This window comes from Salvelinus alpinus, chromosome 6, assembly GCF_045679555.1.
Source record: "Salvelinus alpinus chromosome 6, SLU_Salpinus.1, whole genome shotgun sequence".
Lineage (NCBI taxonomy): Eukaryota > Metazoa > Chordata > Actinopteri > Salmoniformes > Salmonidae > Salvelinus > Salvelinus alpinus.
In genome coordinates, this window is record NC_092091.1 from 49532769 (window position 1) to 49551047 (window position 18279).

General features: G+C 45.0%; 1 long non-coding RNA gene across 1 annotated transcript; it reads right to left on the minus strand.

The window, feature by feature from the left end:
- Positions 1 to 8767: 8767 nt before the first annotated feature.
- Positions 8768 to 14151, minus strand: LOC139578794 (uncharacterized). The gene is made up of 2 exons (XR_011675619.1): positions 13562 to 14151; positions 8768 to 9111 (listed from the first exon to the last, which is right to left on the minus strand). It is a non-coding gene; the product is annotated as an uncharacterized lncRNA (long non-coding RNA).
- Between the last annotated feature and the right edge of the window lie 4128 nt (positions 14152 to 18279).

Sequence of the window (18279 nt, forward strand, 5' to 3'; positions counted from 1 at the left end):
AGGCGGGGGCAGTACAGTAGGTGGCGTTAATGCACAATAACGTTGGATGCCAGCCACCGCTAAACTCCATAGAAGGAGTGCACTGTTGGGTGGTGGTGGTCATAAATAATACTCGTGAAGCTACTGATACCTCTCACGAAGTCACCTAACGTCTTCCTAGCACCATAAAATACCGCCATGAATTAACATGGAATGTAAATGGAGACAAGTTTTTTTTCTAAGGCGTCAAACTGCCGACACGTTCACGTCATGTATACGTAGCGTTCACGTCGCGTAACGTCGCACTGACACGTGTCAGTTTGGGTGTACATTTATGGACGATCTTACCGTGAACGCCTTAACGTCAACATGTGTTCTTCGTCACGTGTTAGTTTAGTTTATTATTAAAGATCTCACCATTAACCATGTACATGATTTTGTAAAAAAATATATTAATTGCCAGAGTAATCTAATCAATTTCATTAGCCCTTCATTAGCAATTTCTTCATTAGCAATTATATTATTTTAGCTAAATCAACAATCACCTCAATACAAAAATGATTAGGCTAGTTGATATCACAGCCAGCCACCATTAGTGTGTAGATATGCCTATTTCTTACATCAATACAGACACAAGGGCTCCTTTGTTGGAGGTAGCCCTACTCAGAAACAAGAGGTAGCCTAGGTCTCTAGTGGCGCATTAAAAACAACTTGGAAGTCAGAAATCTCTGACTTTTTGAACGGTCATCCAACTCAGAATTCCAATTCAGAAACTGGCATCTTTCTCTGATTTGACCTCTTTTTCCCCACTTATCGGATTAACAGACACAATCACTGTCACCATGCAATCCTTAGGCTATACATATCTGTGGAGATGTCTTATGGTTAAAAGCAGGGTTCGAATTGAGGGAGTATGTGATACTGTTTATGATATCTGGAAATGTGCATGTACATCTTGGCCCATCTACAGTTGCTAGCCCCAATTCTGACTTGTGCTCTGATATCTGCTTCATTGATTTCTGCTCTCGTGAAAGCCTGGGTTTTCTGCATGTTAACACTAGAAGCTTATTACATAAAATGGATCAATTGAAAGTGTGGGCTCCAATCCAGATGTGTTGGCCATTACTGAGACGTGGTTAAGAAATAGTGTTTTGAATACTGATGTTAACCTTTCTGGTTATAACTTTTTTCATCAAGACAGATCTTCCAAAGGTGGGGGAGTGGCAATCTTTACCAAGGATCACCTTCAGTGGCTTTCAAATAGCTCTTTGTTGACTGTTGCTGGGTGCTATCGTCCTCCATCAGCACCGGCCTGTACCCTAAACTCTCTCCTGGCCCCTTACACTAAGTCTGAATTTGTCCTGCTAGGTGACCTAAACTGGGTCACCACCTGACCAAGTCCTAAAGCGATGGGACTCCTTAAATCTTTCTCAAATTATTACCAATTCCACAAAGTATGACTCCAAACACCCAGAAAAGGCTACTCTTCTTGTTATCCTCACAAATAATCCTGATAGGTATCAGTCTGGGGTTTTCTGTAATGACCTTAGTGATCCCTGTTTTACAGCCTGTGCTCGTAATGGCTTCCCAGTGAAACGACCTGTACTGATTTGTCATAGACGCTTGCTAAAAAACTTTAGTTTTGATATTTTCAGTGGTATTGTTAACAAACGCCCCCATAAAGAAAATGAGAATTAAAAATAGGTTCAGCCCCTGGTTCGACCGTGATCTTGCAGAGTTACTCCACCTCAAGAATTGCATTTGGCGAAAGGCTTGGCACACGCTTACTCAAGCTGACTGGCTGTCATTCATGCAAATGAGAAATAAGTGCACTAAGGCTATCCACAAGGCCAAAGTTAGTTACTTTAAGGAGCAGTTCTCTCTCTGTGGGTCTAACCCCAAGAAGTTCTGGAAAACGGTTAAAACGGTCCCCCAAAATAATGACCCAGATGGTTTAGACCCTTTCTTCTTTAAGGTTGCTGCCCCTATCATCACCAAGCCTATCTCCAACCTTTTTAACCCGTCTCTCCTTTCTTGGGAGGTTCCCATTGCTTGGAAGGCAGCCACAGTTCGTCCTTTATTTAAAGGGGGAGATCAAGCTGATCCTAACTGTTATAGGCCTATTTCTATTTTGCCCTGTTTATCAAAAATGTTGGAAAAACTTCTCAATAATCAACTGACTGGCTTTCTTGATGTCTATAGTATTCTCTCGGGTATGCAATCTGGTTTCCACTCAGGTTATGGATGTGTCACTGCAACCTTAAAGGTCTTCAATGATGTCACCATTGCCCTTGATTCTAAGCAATATTGTGCTGCTATTTTTATTGACTTGGCCAAAGCTTTTGATACGGTAGACCATTCCATTCTTGTGGGCAGGCTAAGGAGTATTGGTGTCCCTGAGGGGTCTTTGGCCTGGTTTGCTAACTACTTTTCTCAAAGAGTACAGAATTTATAAAATCAGAAAATCTGCTGTCTCAGCCACTGCCTGTCACCAAGGGAGTACCCCAAGGCTCAATCCTAGGCCCCACGCTTTTCTCAATTTACATCAAAAACATAGCTCAGGCAAAAGGAAGCTCTCTCATCCATTTATATGCAGATGATACAGTCTTGTACTCAGCTGGGCCCTCCCCGGATTTTGTGTTAAATGCTCGACAACAAAGCTTTCTTAGTGTCCAACAAGCTTTCTCTGCCCTTAACCTTGTTCTGAACATCTCCAAAACAAAGGTCATGTGGTTTGGTAAGAAGAATGCTCCTCTCCCCACAGGTGTGATTGCTACCTCTGAAGGTTTAGAGGCTGAGGTAGTCACCTCATACAAGTACTTGGGAGCATGGCTAGATGGTGCACTGTACTTCTCTCAGCACATATCAAAGCTGCAGGCTAAGGTTAAATCTAGACTTGGTTTCCTCTATCGTAATCGCTCCTCTTTCACCCCAGCTGCCAAACTAACCCTGAGTCAGATGACCATCCTACCCATGCTAGATTACAGAGACATAATTTATAGATCAGCAGGTAAGGGTGCTCTCGAGTGGCTAGATGTTCTTTACCATTCGGCAATCAGATTTGCCACAAATGCTCCGTATAGGACACATCACTGCACTCTATACTCCTCTATAAACTGGTCATCTTTGTGTACCTGTCGCAAGACCCACTGGTTGATGCTTATTTATAAAACCCTCTTAGGCCTCACTCCCCCCTATCTGAGATTTCTACTGCAGCTCTCATCCTCCACATACAACACCCATTCTGCCAGTCACATTCTGTTAAAGGTCCCCAAAGCACACACATCCCTGGGTCGCTCCTCTTTTCAGTTCGCTGCAGCTAACGACTGGAACGAACTGCAAGAAACACTCAAACTGGACAGTTTTATCCCAATCTCTTCATTCAAAGACTCAATCATGGACACTCTTACTGACAGTTGTGGCTGCTTTGTGTGATGTATTGTTGTCTCGACCTTCTTGACCTTTGTGCTGTTGACTGTGCCCAATAACGTTTGTACCATGTTTTGTGCTGCTACCGTGTTGTTATTATGTTGTATTACTACAATGCTGTGTTGTCATGTGTTGCTGCCTTGCTATCCTGTTGTCTTATGTCTCTCTTTATGTAGTGTTGTGTTGTCTCTTGTTGTGATGTGTTTTGTCATATATTTATATATTTTTTAATCCCAGGCCCCCGTCCCCGCAGGAGGCCTTTTGGTAGGCCGTCATTGTAAATAAGAATTAGTTCTTAACTGACTTTCTTAGTTAAAGGTTAAATACAAAATAAATACAAAATCAAATTTGAGGATATAGGCCTAACCCTTGTTATCGAGATGGGCAAAATGCATATGCTACCACTTGTTTGCTTAGCCATGGGAAAAGCATCAGTCCAGATTATATTAAGTGATCTAGGCTATAACAATGACTAATTCCACGATTATTTCCGCAGTCTACTAGCCTATCGAAGGTCTTGCTCAGCCTCAACATCACAAGAAAATGTGGTTGATTTATTAAATGCTATGCCTACCGCAAAATAACAAAAAGTTAGAATCAGTATTGCTATATGCATAGCCCAAACAGTTTAACAGATAAACATTTATTATTCTGGAGAATCCCATTGAATCAGGCTATTAATATCAGTGCAGTTGTGGTTTTACACATATCCTTTGATCACAGATCATGAAGCCTGAACATGTCAACTGTTTGTTATTGATTTAGCCTACAATCGCCTACAGATTTGATACACATGACCTTTTTTAAATCTGGATTTGACAACCAAAAGCTTGACTAGGATCCTGATTTTCCCCCTCGTCCTATTTGTTACCAATTAGGCTAAATGTATTCCAATTAATTTACATAGGCTAACCATTGCAATTCATGTTATTGACCATCTGCTTTTTATGTATTAACAGGCATCGGGGTAAAAAACGTATACAATTTTAATGACCCCCACACATTGTTACTTACCTTACAGATCACAAAGGCAGCTATTTTCCACTCCATTCATATGCAAATACATTTGAATCATATACTGGCTGGTCTGGCTGGCATGTTTTCATTTTAAACAGGCCATCCCTTATCTACACTGAAATAATATTAGTCCTCTATAATGATTTTTAAAATCAAAGCTCATTAGTACACCCTTGTGGTTGAACATATATATTTTGTATGTCTTACAATACAACAATTAATCATGTTGAACTAACAAATACCATCAAGGGATACCTTACAATTGACAATAATGAACATCCTATGAAACAGCTATAAAAAACAATCTGGCAATTATTATTTTTTTCGGTACATGTGTGTCAATTTACTTTTAGATTTTTTTGTACACTCACATGGCAATCATAGACTGAAATACTGAATTCTGGTGTGTGGAATAGAGAGGTGGGTGTTGTGTGGATGGGAGGTTCTGCCTGTCACTTGTTTTCAACAGGTAGTCAGTCTTGGAAGGTGGACTCAAAGAGGGAGACTGCAGTCCAGGCGCTGCTCCCCTCTTTGTTCTGAGTGTTTGCAGTGCTAGTGTTTTAAGCTAATCTGTGTATCTCACATTATGAGCCCAGTATGATAGTTGTCTTGCTTTTTCTTAGCAGATAATGACGATAACAGTAGCTGATGTAATGAAAAGTTGGAGGGTGGTTGGTAATGGAGGACATCAGGTGGATCCATGTCTGGGTGTTGGGCAGAACCCCTAGGTCCTGGAGAACAGGAGCAGAGTAAAGGGAAAAGGGTAGGAGACACACGTAAACAAGCAAACACACAGGTTAAAGGATTATCAGGCATGTAAAAATACAGTTATTGAATTGTTTAAATGTTTGATTAGACATGCAATAATGTTAATGGCAGACAGAAAAGAATACGTCAATTTTCTTTATGTCAGTGGGGTTGATAACGGAGGTAAGAGATGGTCCCCGAAAAGACAGATGTCATGACCACTGGAGTCATACACCTTAACAGTACCTACCTGGATGTAGTTGAGGACTTTACTTAGCACTATGTGTTCTCTCCCAGGTGCTTGTAAGGGCACAGATGATAAGCCAGTTGAGGTTGTTTAATGATGCTGATTCACAGAGCAAAAACAGCACAGTATGGCTTGACAATTGTGTTAACTAAGAGTTTGTGTGGTTCTGAAAAGGGGGATATTAAATACAATAGTAAATGGCAGGTTATAGGCTTAATACAACCTACAATTACATAAGCTATAAATAATATGGCTACAATTGGTTATCTGCTGCTAACAACATGGCTGTGACTTCACTAATGAATGATCAGAAGAGTGTAACTACACAGCACTACTGATCAGCACCATCATCCTCACACAACTTGAATGTATAATGCATCCACAAGGCTCATTGCTAACAAAATACCCACATAATCAGTAAACAGTATACATCAATATAACCCTGGGCCAGTGTTGGCACTGCTGACAGCATGGCGATGCCGCCCCACCACGAGATGGCAAATGAAAAGTTATCTGAGATTTTTATATTCACCTTAACGGATGGTGACCCCAGCTAGGAGCGAAAGAGCACCAAGCTTTCCCGGGTCTCGTCTTCCTTTCAAGCCAAGTCATTTTCCCAGATGTCGAAGCACTTGGTCCCCTTGATTCTCCTCCGGTGGCTCTCCGTTTTCTCATGCACCCTGTCCATGTTCAGTCTCACCTTGATTGATAGAAATAAATGCAATTATATTTCATATTTTTACAAATATATATCTCATATCTCTTGGAAGGCCAGAAAATAAATGAACAGCGGACAATCATTTTTACCTGGTCAAAAACTTCCACATCCTTCTAAGTCCGTGCCTGAAGGTGGTCTTCGAAGGCATTCTGATCTGGTTCGACAACTTCCACCACATCAGGTGGAGTATCAGTGACCTCAAAGTACTGTAGCGGTCCGACATGTCAATCAACCTGCTATCTGCCAATCACGGGAATGCCTGGAATGTTCTGATGCCGGGCATCCTGGTGGTTGGCGGAGTGGCGTGGAGGGGGGTTGGGCAGGGGGATGGAGCATTGGAAGTTAAGACCAGGTTTAGCCTTTGTTCTCTCTCTCTTACGTCTGGGCTTCACAAGAGAAGGTCACGATTGGCTTGTGGGTTATCTGTCATCTATTTGGCGTGTGCTACGGCCCAAACAGTAGCCTGTGTAAAGTTGGTTTAATAAACCGTCAATTCGCAAACTCAAGCCTCTGTCTGGACAATTGTTCATTTATGATCCAGGCACTTGTCATCTCCCGTCTGGATTACTGCAACTCGCTGTTGGCTGGGCTCCCTGCCTGTGCCATTAAACCCCTACAACTCATCCAGAACGCCGCAGCCCGTCTGGTGTTCAACTTTCCCAAGTTCTCTCACGTCACCCCGCTCCTCCGCTCTCTCCACTGGCTTCCAGTTGAAGCTCGCATCCGCTACAAGACCATGGTGCTTGCCTACGGAGCTGTGAGGGGAACGGCACCTCCGTACCTTCAGGCTCTGATCAGGCCCTACACCCAAACAAGGGCACTGCGTTCATCCACCTCTGGCCTGCTCGCCTCCCTACCTCTGAGGAAGTACAGTTCCCGCTCAGCCCAGTCAAAACTGTTCGCTGCTCTGGCACCCCAATGGTGGAACAAACTCCCTCACGACGCCAGGTCAGCGGAGTCAATCACCACCTTCCGGAGACACCTGAAACCCCACCTCTTTAAGGAATACCTAGGATAGGATAAAGTAATCCTTCTAACCCCCCCCCCCCTTAAAAGAGTTAGATGCACTATTGTAAAGTGGTTGTTCCACTGGATATCATAAGGTGAATGCACCAATTTGTAAGTCGCTCTGGATAAGAGCGTCTGCTAAATGACTTAAATGTAAATGTAATGATCTAGTCAGGTCATTACAGTACGTTATACGAAAACAGCAATAGAAAAACCCGAAGTCAATCACACATTTTTTATACTACAGTATATGCAATAATTTCATATACACGTGCATTGTTTACGTTAGTAAGCTGCTGCGGCTCCCCTCCATACAGCAGGCGATAGGGTGAGTACTCTGGAGGCCTGGACACTGCTGTGTTGTGTGCAAAGATAATTATCTTCAGATTGTCCTTCCACCATTCCTGGTACCCGTCTTTGCACATGGCAGTCTCGTTGGTCCGTTCATCCAAACGTGGAGTCACCATACATCTACACATTCACATTATATATAACTCACATTTTACATATATATATAAATCAGTGGCAATTTCAAAAAGCTCTAAAAAATAAAAAATGTCAACCATTAGCAACCTAGCCTAACTACATTACTTACAATGGGGGAAATACCAACTCGTTTTTCACATATTCCTTGAAACATCATCAAACTCATGAACTATGTAATTAACCATGTTACCTCAATATTTTGAGTTATATTGCAATTTTGCACATTAAGTTACATACCTGAATTTATAGGGTAAATTGATGAGACGGAGAAACGTTAGTTTTCAGAACTAGTCATTCTCCAAGAATGAAGAAGAAATGTCCAAGATCTCACTAATGCACTCCATTGACGTCACAGCTTCCACTAGCGGCAGTAATTTTATAAATAAATTAAATGCAAATACCAGGGAGGCCTAGAAAATGGTGCAAGTTAGAAACATGTTATCTTTTGTTTGCATTTGGGCATGTCTTTTTTGTTGGTCCTGTCAATGTTGAGTGATCACACATGCCTCAGCGCCCATAGAAGGTTGCTCTGCCTGCTTTAAAATGTGTGCTAAAAGTGGGGATGTTTCATAGAATTTCTGAATATATCTTAACTCACCACACCAATTAATTACATTTTTTACAGAAAACCACCACTGCAATATAGGCCTACACTCAGATAAAAAGGTGCTATCTGCAAACTAACAGGATTATTCTGCTGTCCCCATAGGAGAACAATTTTTGGTTCCAGGTAGAACCCCTTCTGTGTCTAGGTAGAACCCTTTTGGGCTCCATTCCACAGAGGGTTCTACATGGAACCAAAAAGCCTTCTACATGGAACCAAAAAGAGTTCTCCTTTGTTAACAGCCAAATAACCCTGTTGGAACCCCTTTCTCAAACAGCGTGCTCAACAAGTTTAGCCTGTTAAGTTTACACCATTTCATTCTGTACTCAAACATCTGCCAAGTTTACACCATTTCATTCTGTACTCAAACATCTGCCTGGTATTCAAGATAACACGCAACATAGCACCACCACCTTCAAAGTTTTTCGTCAACCTCTGCTCAGACTTAAATCACACTGTTCCAAGAACCTCCACCAGGGGTGGCTGTAGTATCCTCAAACGGACAAAAAGGAGACACAAGAGGCACCTAACACTCATTTTAGATCCCAATGAGTCTTTTATTTTCATACTGTATGCTCTCACTCTCATCACTATCTCCTTTGCCATCTTCCCATGTCTTTACTTAGAACTCCATCCATACACACACACACATACACAAACTACACTATAGCATCTTGCTTACATTTCTCACATTTTTGGCATCCAACTGAGGCCTTGGATGGATCATGTTGCACTGAGATGGACACAGGAGTATATGTACAGTCATTTTCAGTGTCGTGGTAAAGTAATTGAACAGGAGAATAGGATGTGGTTACTTGTGGTGGGTTGAGCAGCTGCAGTGAAGCTGATTGGTTGCTCTGGCTCATCACATCTTGACTAAAAGTAAGAGATTTAGAAATTAGTTCGACATTGCCATAGTTCAACAACTGAAAAGCCGTCATTAACATACTCCCAGAGATTGCAATACATTCAGCATTCACTGAATTATGTAGCCTACCCATCCCCATTTACAATTGTATTCATCAACGATATAAATGATACTATAGCACATTCAATTACATTATTATTGTAGACTATAGACTACTCTCGTATCTACCTTGTACAATACTGTAATCATTGAATCAAGTAGCTTACCCATCCACATTTATAATTTAATTTATCAATTAGATATATAATACTGGCACATACAGGTACACTGTTGTAGAATAGGCTACTACTACTGTATCCGCACTATATTAGGATACCATTGTGATTTTGTCAGGCATGATTTTAGGTCTTCAATCGAAGTTGCATGTTGTACCTCGTTTCCCTTCTTTACTGAAAAGTAGTTATGCATCTGTAACAGTTTAACTTTACATCCGTCCCCTCGCGAACCAGGGACCCTCTGCACACATCAACAACAGTCACCCACGAAGCGTCGTTACCCATCGCTCCACAAAAGCCGCGGCCCTTGCAGAGCAAGGGGAACCACTACTTCAAGGTCTCAAAGCGAGTGACGTAACCGATTGAAACGCTATTAGCGCACACCACCGCTAACTAGCTAGCCATTTCACATCCGTTACACTCACTCCCCTTTCGACCTCCTCCTTTTCCGCAGCAACCAGTGATCCCGGTCAACAGCATCAATGTAACAGTTTAACTTTATGGCATCCCCTCGCCCCGACTCGGGCGCGAACCAGGGACCCTCTGCACACATCAACAACTGTCACCCACGAAGCGTCGTTACCCATCGCTCCACAAAAGCAGCGGCTGGTGCAGAGCAAGGGGAACCACTACTTCAAGGTCTCAAAGCGAGTGACGTAACCGATTGAAACGCTATTAGCGCGCACCACCGCTAACTAGCTAACCATTTCACATCCGTTACACATCCCCCATTCAATTCAGTTCGAGTGTGAATGTGTAGGCCTAGTGACAGTGGAAAAATAAGCCAATAGCTCCAGCACACAATAATGGCATGTAGGGATAGTGTATTACAATGTGAAATATGTATGTATCCTATAGCAGCACGTGTGTATATTTTGATTTACAATTTAATTAATCCATTAAATAATACTAGCACATCATGTTACGTTATTGTACACACTAGTTTATTCCGCTATCGACACAGTAAATAACATTGTCTACGTGCTTTCGACAATATGTTAACTCGTTATTAACAACACAAATAATTTTCTAATAAACCAAATGTGCCTTAACACGGTAGGCCTAAATATTTCCTAACAATATCACAACTTAAATATAGCCTACTTACTCCTCAATTGAATCAAGGACATCTAGGTAATTATTTTCATCGTCTCTAAGGAAACTATCTGGGGCAGACACGCGAAAATTGCTTCCGCCACTTGTAAAAAAAATCTTTTTTTAAATGAATGTCTGTGTTGCCGCCTAGCTCTCACTGCATCCGGATTCCTTGGGACGCCCTTACCCTGAACCCTAAACTAACACTAAATTTAATCAATTTACATGTATAATTGATAGGGATAGGGACATCCCAAGGATCCCGAATAACACGGACCCTCTCGGAAAGTCTATGAACTGCTCATTTCGACTGAGGGGTGTTCATGCAGGAACCAATGGGATGCTTGAGGGGGGGCCTTCCTGCAGATGCAGGAATGTCCACATGCAGGAACACCCCGAATTGCAGGCTGCAGTTGCACACTTGGAAAAGCATACAGTTTATTAGGCTTCAGGTTAAATAAAGGATGAACTTCACAGGGTGGTGAAAGTACAAGGTGATGAACTCAAATTATGCTCCTTTCCAATAAATATTGAGGGCCTTCTGGGGATATGATCATCGATGCTTTGCTGTCGTTGGACAAATGTTTTTTTATCTAGCTCTTTTGTCCATAATAATTTCATGTAGTCTGGTTTACCCGCATTTATCTGTGAGCTGTTGGCAAGAGCCCACGTGCCAATACCCGAGTGGGCACACTTAATATATAACGCAACATTTTTTATGAGAAAACCAGTAGAGTTGAAAATGCTATGGAAACCCATTTCACTTGTATTGTTTGTTCGGTACTCGGGAATTTAACCGGAAAAGTGTTTTTATGTGCACTATGTCATCACGCACAGTTTTTAATCTGCATCAAGTCAATTTCATGGAAACATCTCTTCTGAGAAAACGTGCATATTGTTTTTATGTGGATTTTTGAACAATCGCATCATTTTTGAACAATCTGTCACCAATTCGAAGGAAACCTAGCTACTGATGGTAAAAGAGTAAATGCAACTTCTTATAGTATTTCTGGTGCAACCACAGCCTATACAAATATTTTGTTTATCCAAGATAGTGCAGAGCCTGTCGTTTCCACTTGCACTCCTAAATAACGCACTTTAAAAAAAAATATTTACTTTGGCTGAGGGTAAAGTCTACAAAACGCAGTCCACTCTGATACAGATTATAGTTTTGGAAACTGAAAACTGTATGGAGATTAAAATGTTAAATCGATGAGATAATTTGCAGAATGTCGGCCAAAATCCATCTCGCTCCATCTTCTCACACTGCCGGCCACTGGACGGCGGCGGCTGCTGCTGCCAGTTTTGCCAACTCCTCAGTAAGGAAAGTAGCTATTGGCTGTCCTAAAAGTCGCTAGATATCGCTAAATTGCATAATTTGCCATGTATATGTAATTGTGATGGATGCTGTAGGAGAGAGGAATAACATCTTGGGAGAGACAAAAAGTGAGTAAAAAATAAATAAATATATGTTTAGAACTACAAATGAACTTTCTTCTGTCGATTCTTGTTTTTTTTATGTCACAATTCCAACCCTCCTTTATCCTGGCTCGGGACCGGAAAAATTGACCCAAAAGAGACACTCTGGCGGAGTTACTTATTTTTTTATAACATTTTTTTTTGTTTCGTTTTCTAAATTTGGTTTGGTTTTTAACCTTATGGTCCACTTAGGAGCCTACAACAAGTCACAGTAAAACATGAACATTTTTAACCATAACATTTTTTTTTGTTTTTGTATACAATCTACATTAACAATCTAAATGGACCAAAAAGAGACAATAGAAAAAACTGTCAATGGCAATGTGAGAAAATGATGGTAACTACTCTAGCTCTAATTCAGGTAAAAAAATAAAATAAAATGTAAGCCAGGGCGGGATCAGCCAGCGGTGGCTTCCCGCATGCGCGATTCATTTGCAGTCTGGACGCGGAGGGGTGAACATCTTCTGCTCTGACTGCAGCTGGGAGGGACTGCTGCGTGAGGACTGGGCCACCTGTGAGTGCTTTTGGACGGGGATGGGGCCCACGGCAGCACCCGCTTCACGTCAGAGTCAACAAAAGTCTCAAATAACACCAGAAAAAGTCGCTAGATTCGTCGCTAGTCGCATTTTTGAATAATTTGTCGCAACAGGGGTCTGAATACTCGCTAAATATAGCGACAGAGTCGCTAAATTGGCAACACTGGCTGCTGCTTCTTCTATGGGGTTTAACGGTGGTTGGCATCCAATTTGTTGCATTACCGCCACCTACTAGACTGGAGTACAACTCCCTTATACTTTTCCTGAAAAATAAAAAATCTGCTAAATAAATACCCTACCATCTAACACTACACTCACTAATTTCATAATTATATAAAATAAAATTAACACCACCCTACTCCACTAATTAAATGTATTAATTCCTACCTCATGCCGTCATCCTGAAAGGATGGGACATCACCACTTAACACACCCTGTAACTCTTCTGATTTTTGTATTTTTTTTATTTCACCTTTATTTAACCAGGTAGGCTAGTTGAGAACAAGTTCTCATTTGCAACTGCGACCTGGCCAAGATAAAGCATAGCAGTGTGAACAGACAACACAGAGTTACACATGGAGTAAACAATAAACAAGTCAATAACATGGTAGAAAAAAAGAGAATCTATATACAATGTGTGCAAAAGGCATGAGGTAGGCAATAAATCGAATAATTACAATTTATGATGTCAAGTCTCGCAGACCTAATTACCTCTGCAGCTGCCACCACAACCTACATTTTTTGCAACTTCCGTTCCATCCCTGCAGTACAGTTGATAAGCATTGCTATAATTGCTAAAAATCCAATCTTACTAAAACTTACATCACTTTTTGTCCTATCCTTCTGTACTGTTTAATTTTTTTTTTTACTTAACCTTTATTTAACTAGGCAAGTAAGTCAGTTAAGAACAAATTCTTATTAACAATGATGGCCTTGTAAGAAAGTGCTTACACTTTCTTACATTCTACTTTTAACAAACCATCTCCCTTTTTTCCACCATTTTCATCCGACTCAAGCTCACCCTCTTCTTCCCTCTCTCTTAGACCTCCTCTCCCTCTCTGTTTATGACTCACCTGTCACTGGGTCTGAAGCAGAAGGATTTGTCAAATCGGTTCAGCATCCACCAATCGACAGCGAGCCGGATTATCATCTCTTGGGCCAACTTCCTCTACTGTCTGCTTGGATCAGCACGGATATGGATCCCCAAGGAAACCATCAAAGCCCACCTGCCACCTGAGTTCAAGGACTATCCAGACACCCAGGTAGTGATCGACTGCACTGAACTCCGCTGCCAGACACCATCTTCACTATTACTGCAGAGAGGTGTTTTCTTCCTACAAGTCACACTGTACCTTTAAGGGCATGTTGGGAATGTCACCACATGGAGCTGTCACTTTTGTGTCATCGTTGTATGCTGGGTCTGTGAGTGACAAGGAGATCTTCAAGCAGTCTGGAATTATTTCCTTACTCACCTCTGACATGGCCATTATGGTGGATAAAGGCTTTCTCGTAGATTACATTATTCCGTGCAAGGTCTACCGGCCAGCCTTTCTGTCAAGACGCACACAGATGCCAGCGCATGAGGTTAGGGAGACCCAATCCATTGCCAGGCTGAGAGTGCATGTTGAAAGAATGATCCGCAGAGTAAAGGAGCACAAGCTGTTTGACACAGTCACCCCCCTGACCATATCAGGCAGCATCAACCAATTATTTGCTGTGGCGTGCCTGTTGGTCAACGATCAAAACGGACCTTTGGTCAGAGCATGGGCCAAGCCAGTGTAAATGTACATATGTTTATTTGCTAGCAGAAAAATAATAGTGTTTATCTACGACATGCATCAATCATTTGTGTTGTAGTGAATATCAGTTTGTGTGGAGCTTGTATTGGCTTTAATTAGGCAATGAGTAACGGGTGGGGGAAAGAAATCAAGTAAACACAGAATAGCCAGAATGCAAGATTGAATACAATGTTAGAGATGTGTAATTGATTAACTGAACTGTTGAACATTTGCTGAAATACATTTTTTTAAACAAATCTATTCTACTGTAGATTTCTTCACGAACATCAATACTGTCACACCCTGGCCTTAGTTATCTTTGTTTTCTTTATTATTTTAGTTAGGTCAGGGTGTGACATGGGGAATGTTTGTGTTTTGTCTCGTTTCGGGTGGTTATATGGAAAAGGGGGTGTTGGGTTTAGTGTATGGGTTTGTGTTGTGTGAATGTTTCTAGGTATGTCTATGGTTGAGTGAATGTTTCTAGGTATGTCTATGGTTGCCTGAGTGGTTCTCAATCAGAGACAGATGTCGTTCATTTGTCTCTGATTGGGAGCCATATTTTAGGCAGCCATAGGCATCATGTTTTTGTTGGGTCATTGTCTAGGTCTGTGTCTGTGTCTAGGTTGCATGTTTGCATTTTGTTCGGTTATAGCTTCACGGTCGTCTATTTGTTGTTTTGCTTCGTTCGTTCATCTCCTAAATAAAGAGAAGATGTATTTTTTACACGCTGCGCCTTGGTCCTCTCTCTCTCCCTTGGACAATCGTGACAGAATGACCCAACCATTCAGGACCAAGCAGCGTGAAAGGAGGGAACCAGAGCCAGTTGTGCGGATATTGGAGGTGAGCAGCGGGAATGATACAGAGACTGTTAAGGATTTATTGAGGAGTTTGGAGGAGAGTGAAATGAGGGAGCTGCTGTGTTGGTGCGTGAGGCACGACATCCACCCGACAGAGCGTGTGCGGGATGTGATGTTACCTGAGTCAGTTCTCCATGCTCGTCCTGAGTTGCGTGCTAACCGTCTGGGAATGACAGTTCCACAAACTAGGTCTCCTGTGTGCCTTCCTAGTCCTGCTCCTCCTGTAGCACCTTCCCGCTCCAGCCCGGTACCACCAATTCCGGCATCACACACCAGGCTTCCAGTGTGTCTCCAGAGCCCTGTTCTTCCTCCACGTACTCGCCCTATGGTGCGTGTCTCCAGCCCGGTACCACCAGTGCTGGCACCACGCACTAGGCCTAATGTGCGTCTCCAGAGCCCTGTACGCACTGTTGCTTCTCCCCGCACTCGCCCTGAGGTGCGTGCCCTCAGCCCGGTACCACCTGTGCCGGTACCACGCACTAGGCCTATAGTGCGCTTTGAGAGCCCAGTGTGTCCTGTTGCTGCTCCCCGCACTAGCCCTGAGATGCGTGTCCCCAGCCCGGTACCACCAGTTCCAGCACCACGCACTAGGTCTAAGGTGCGTCTCCAGGGTCCAGTATGCCCTGTTCCTTCTCCCCGCACTAGCCTTGAGATGCGTGTATCCAGCCCGGTACCACCAGTGCCGGCACCACGCACTAGGCCTAATGTGCTTATCCAGGGTCCAGTATGCCCTGTTCCTTCTCCCCGCACTAGCCTTGAGATGCGTGTATCCAGCCCGGTACCACCAGTTCCGGCACCACGCACCAGGCCTATAGTGCGTCTCAGCCGGCCAGAGTCTGCCGTCTGCCCAGCGGCGCCAGAGCTGCCAGTCTGCCCCGAGCCGTCAGAGGTGCCAGTCTGCCCCGAGCCGTCAGAGCTGCCAGTCTGCCCCGAGCCGTCAGAGCTGCCAGTCTGCCCCGAGCCGTCAGAGCTGCCAGTCTGCCCCGAGCCGTCAGAGCTGCCAGTCTGCCCCGAGCCGTCAGAGCTGCCAGTCTGCCCCGAGCTGCCCGTCTGTCCCGAGCTGCCCGTCTGTCCCGAGCTGCCCGTCTGTCCCGAGCTGCCCGTCTGCCAAGCACCGTCAGAGCTGCCCGTCTGCCAAGCACCGTCAGAGCGGCCCGTCTGCCAAGCACCGTCAGAGCGGCCCGTCTGCCAAGCACCGTCAGAGCTGCCCGTCTGCCAAGCACCGTCAGAGCTGCCCGTCTGCCAAGCACCGTCAGAGCTGGCCGTCTGCCAAGCGCCGTCAGAGCTGCCCGTCTGCCAAGCGCCGTCAGAGCTGCCAAGCGCCGTCAGAGCTGCCCGTCTGCCAAGCGCCGTCAGAGCTGCCCGTCTGCCAAGCGCCGTCAGAGCTGCCCGTCTGCCAAGCGCCGTCAGAGCTGCCCGTCTGCCCAGTGCCGTCTGAGTCATCCGTCTGCCCAGTGCCGTCTGAGTCATCCGTCTGCCCAGTGCCGTCTGAACTGCCCGTCTGCCCAGTGCCGCCTGAACTGCCCGTCTGCCCTACGCCGTCTGAACTGTCCGTCTGCCATGAGCCTGCAAAGCCGCCCGTCTGCCATGAGCCTGCAAAGCCGCCCGTCTGCCATGAGCCTGCAAAGCCGCCCGTCTGCCATGAGCCTGCAAAGCCGCCCGTCTGCCATGAGCCTGCAAAGCCGCCCGTCTGCCATGAGCCTGCAAAGCCGCCCGTCTGCCATGAGCCTGCAAAGCCGCCCGTCTGCCATCAGCCTGCAGAGTCGTCCGCCAAACAGGAGCCGTTAGAGCCTTCCGCCAGACCGGATCCGCCAGAGCCTTCCGCCAGACCGGATCCGCCAGAGCCTTCCGCCAGACCGGGTCTGCCAGAGCCGCCAACCAGACAGGACCTGCCAGAGCCGCCAACCAGACAGGATCTGCCAGAACCGCCAGTGAGCCATGAGCGTCCAGAACCGTCAGCCAGCCATGAGCGTCCAGAGCCGTCAGCCAGCCATGAGCGTCCAGAGCCGTCAGCCAGCCATGAGCGTCCAGAGCCGTCAGCCAGCCATGAGCGTCCAGAGCCGTCAGCCAGCCATGAGCGTCCAGAGCCGTCAGCCAGCCATGAGCGTCCAGAGCCGTCAGCCAGCCATGAGCGTCCAGAGCCGTTCGCCATCCAGAACTGCCCCTCAGTCCAGAGCTGTCTCTCTGTCCGGAGCTGCCCTTCAGTCCGGAGTTGCCCCTCTATCCTGAGCTACCTCTCTATCCTGAGCTACCTCTCTGTCCTGAGCTACCTTGTCCCGGAGCTGTCCCTTAGCTTAGAGCTGCCATTTATCCAGAACTGCCCCAAAGTCCAGAGCTGTCTCTCTGTCCGGAGCTGCCCTTCAGTCCGGAGTTGCCCCTCTATCCTGAGCTACCTCTCTATCCTGAGCTACCTCTCTATCCTGAGCTATCCCTCTGTCCTGAGCTATCCCTCTGTCCTGAGCTACCTCTTTGTCTTGAGCTACCTTGTCCCGGGGCTGCCCCTTAGTCCGGTGCTGCACCTTAGTCCGGTGCTGCCCCTTAGTCCGGTGCTGCCCCTTAGTCCGGTGCTGCCCCTTAGTCCAGTGCTGCCCCTTAGTCCGGTGCTGCCCTTTAGTCCGGTGCTGCCCCTTAATCCAGTGGGGTTAAGTTGGAGGGTGGTCATTTGGAGGAGGCTACGTAAGCGGGTAGTGACTATGGTGGGGTGGGGACCACGACCTGTGCCGGAGCCGCCGCCGTGGACGGACGGACGCCCACCCAGACCTCCCCTAGACTTTATGCTGGTGCGCCCGGAGTTCGCACCTTAAGGGGGGGGTTATGTCACACCCTGGCCTTAGTTATCTTTGTTTTCTTTATTATTTTAGTTAGGTCAGGGTGTGACATGGGGAATGTTTGTGTTTTGTCTCGTTTCGGGTGGTTATATGGAAAAGGGGGTGTTGGGTTTAGTGTATGGGTTTGTGTTGTGTGAATGTTTCTAGGTATGTCTATGGTTGAGTGAATGTTTCTAGGTATGTCTATGTTGCCTGAGTGGTTCTCAATCAGAGACAGATGTCGTTCATTTGTCTCTGATTGGGAGCCATATTTTAGGCAGCCATAGGCATCATGTTTTTGTTGGGTCATTGTCTAGGTCTGTGTCTGTGTCTAGGTTGCATGTTTGCA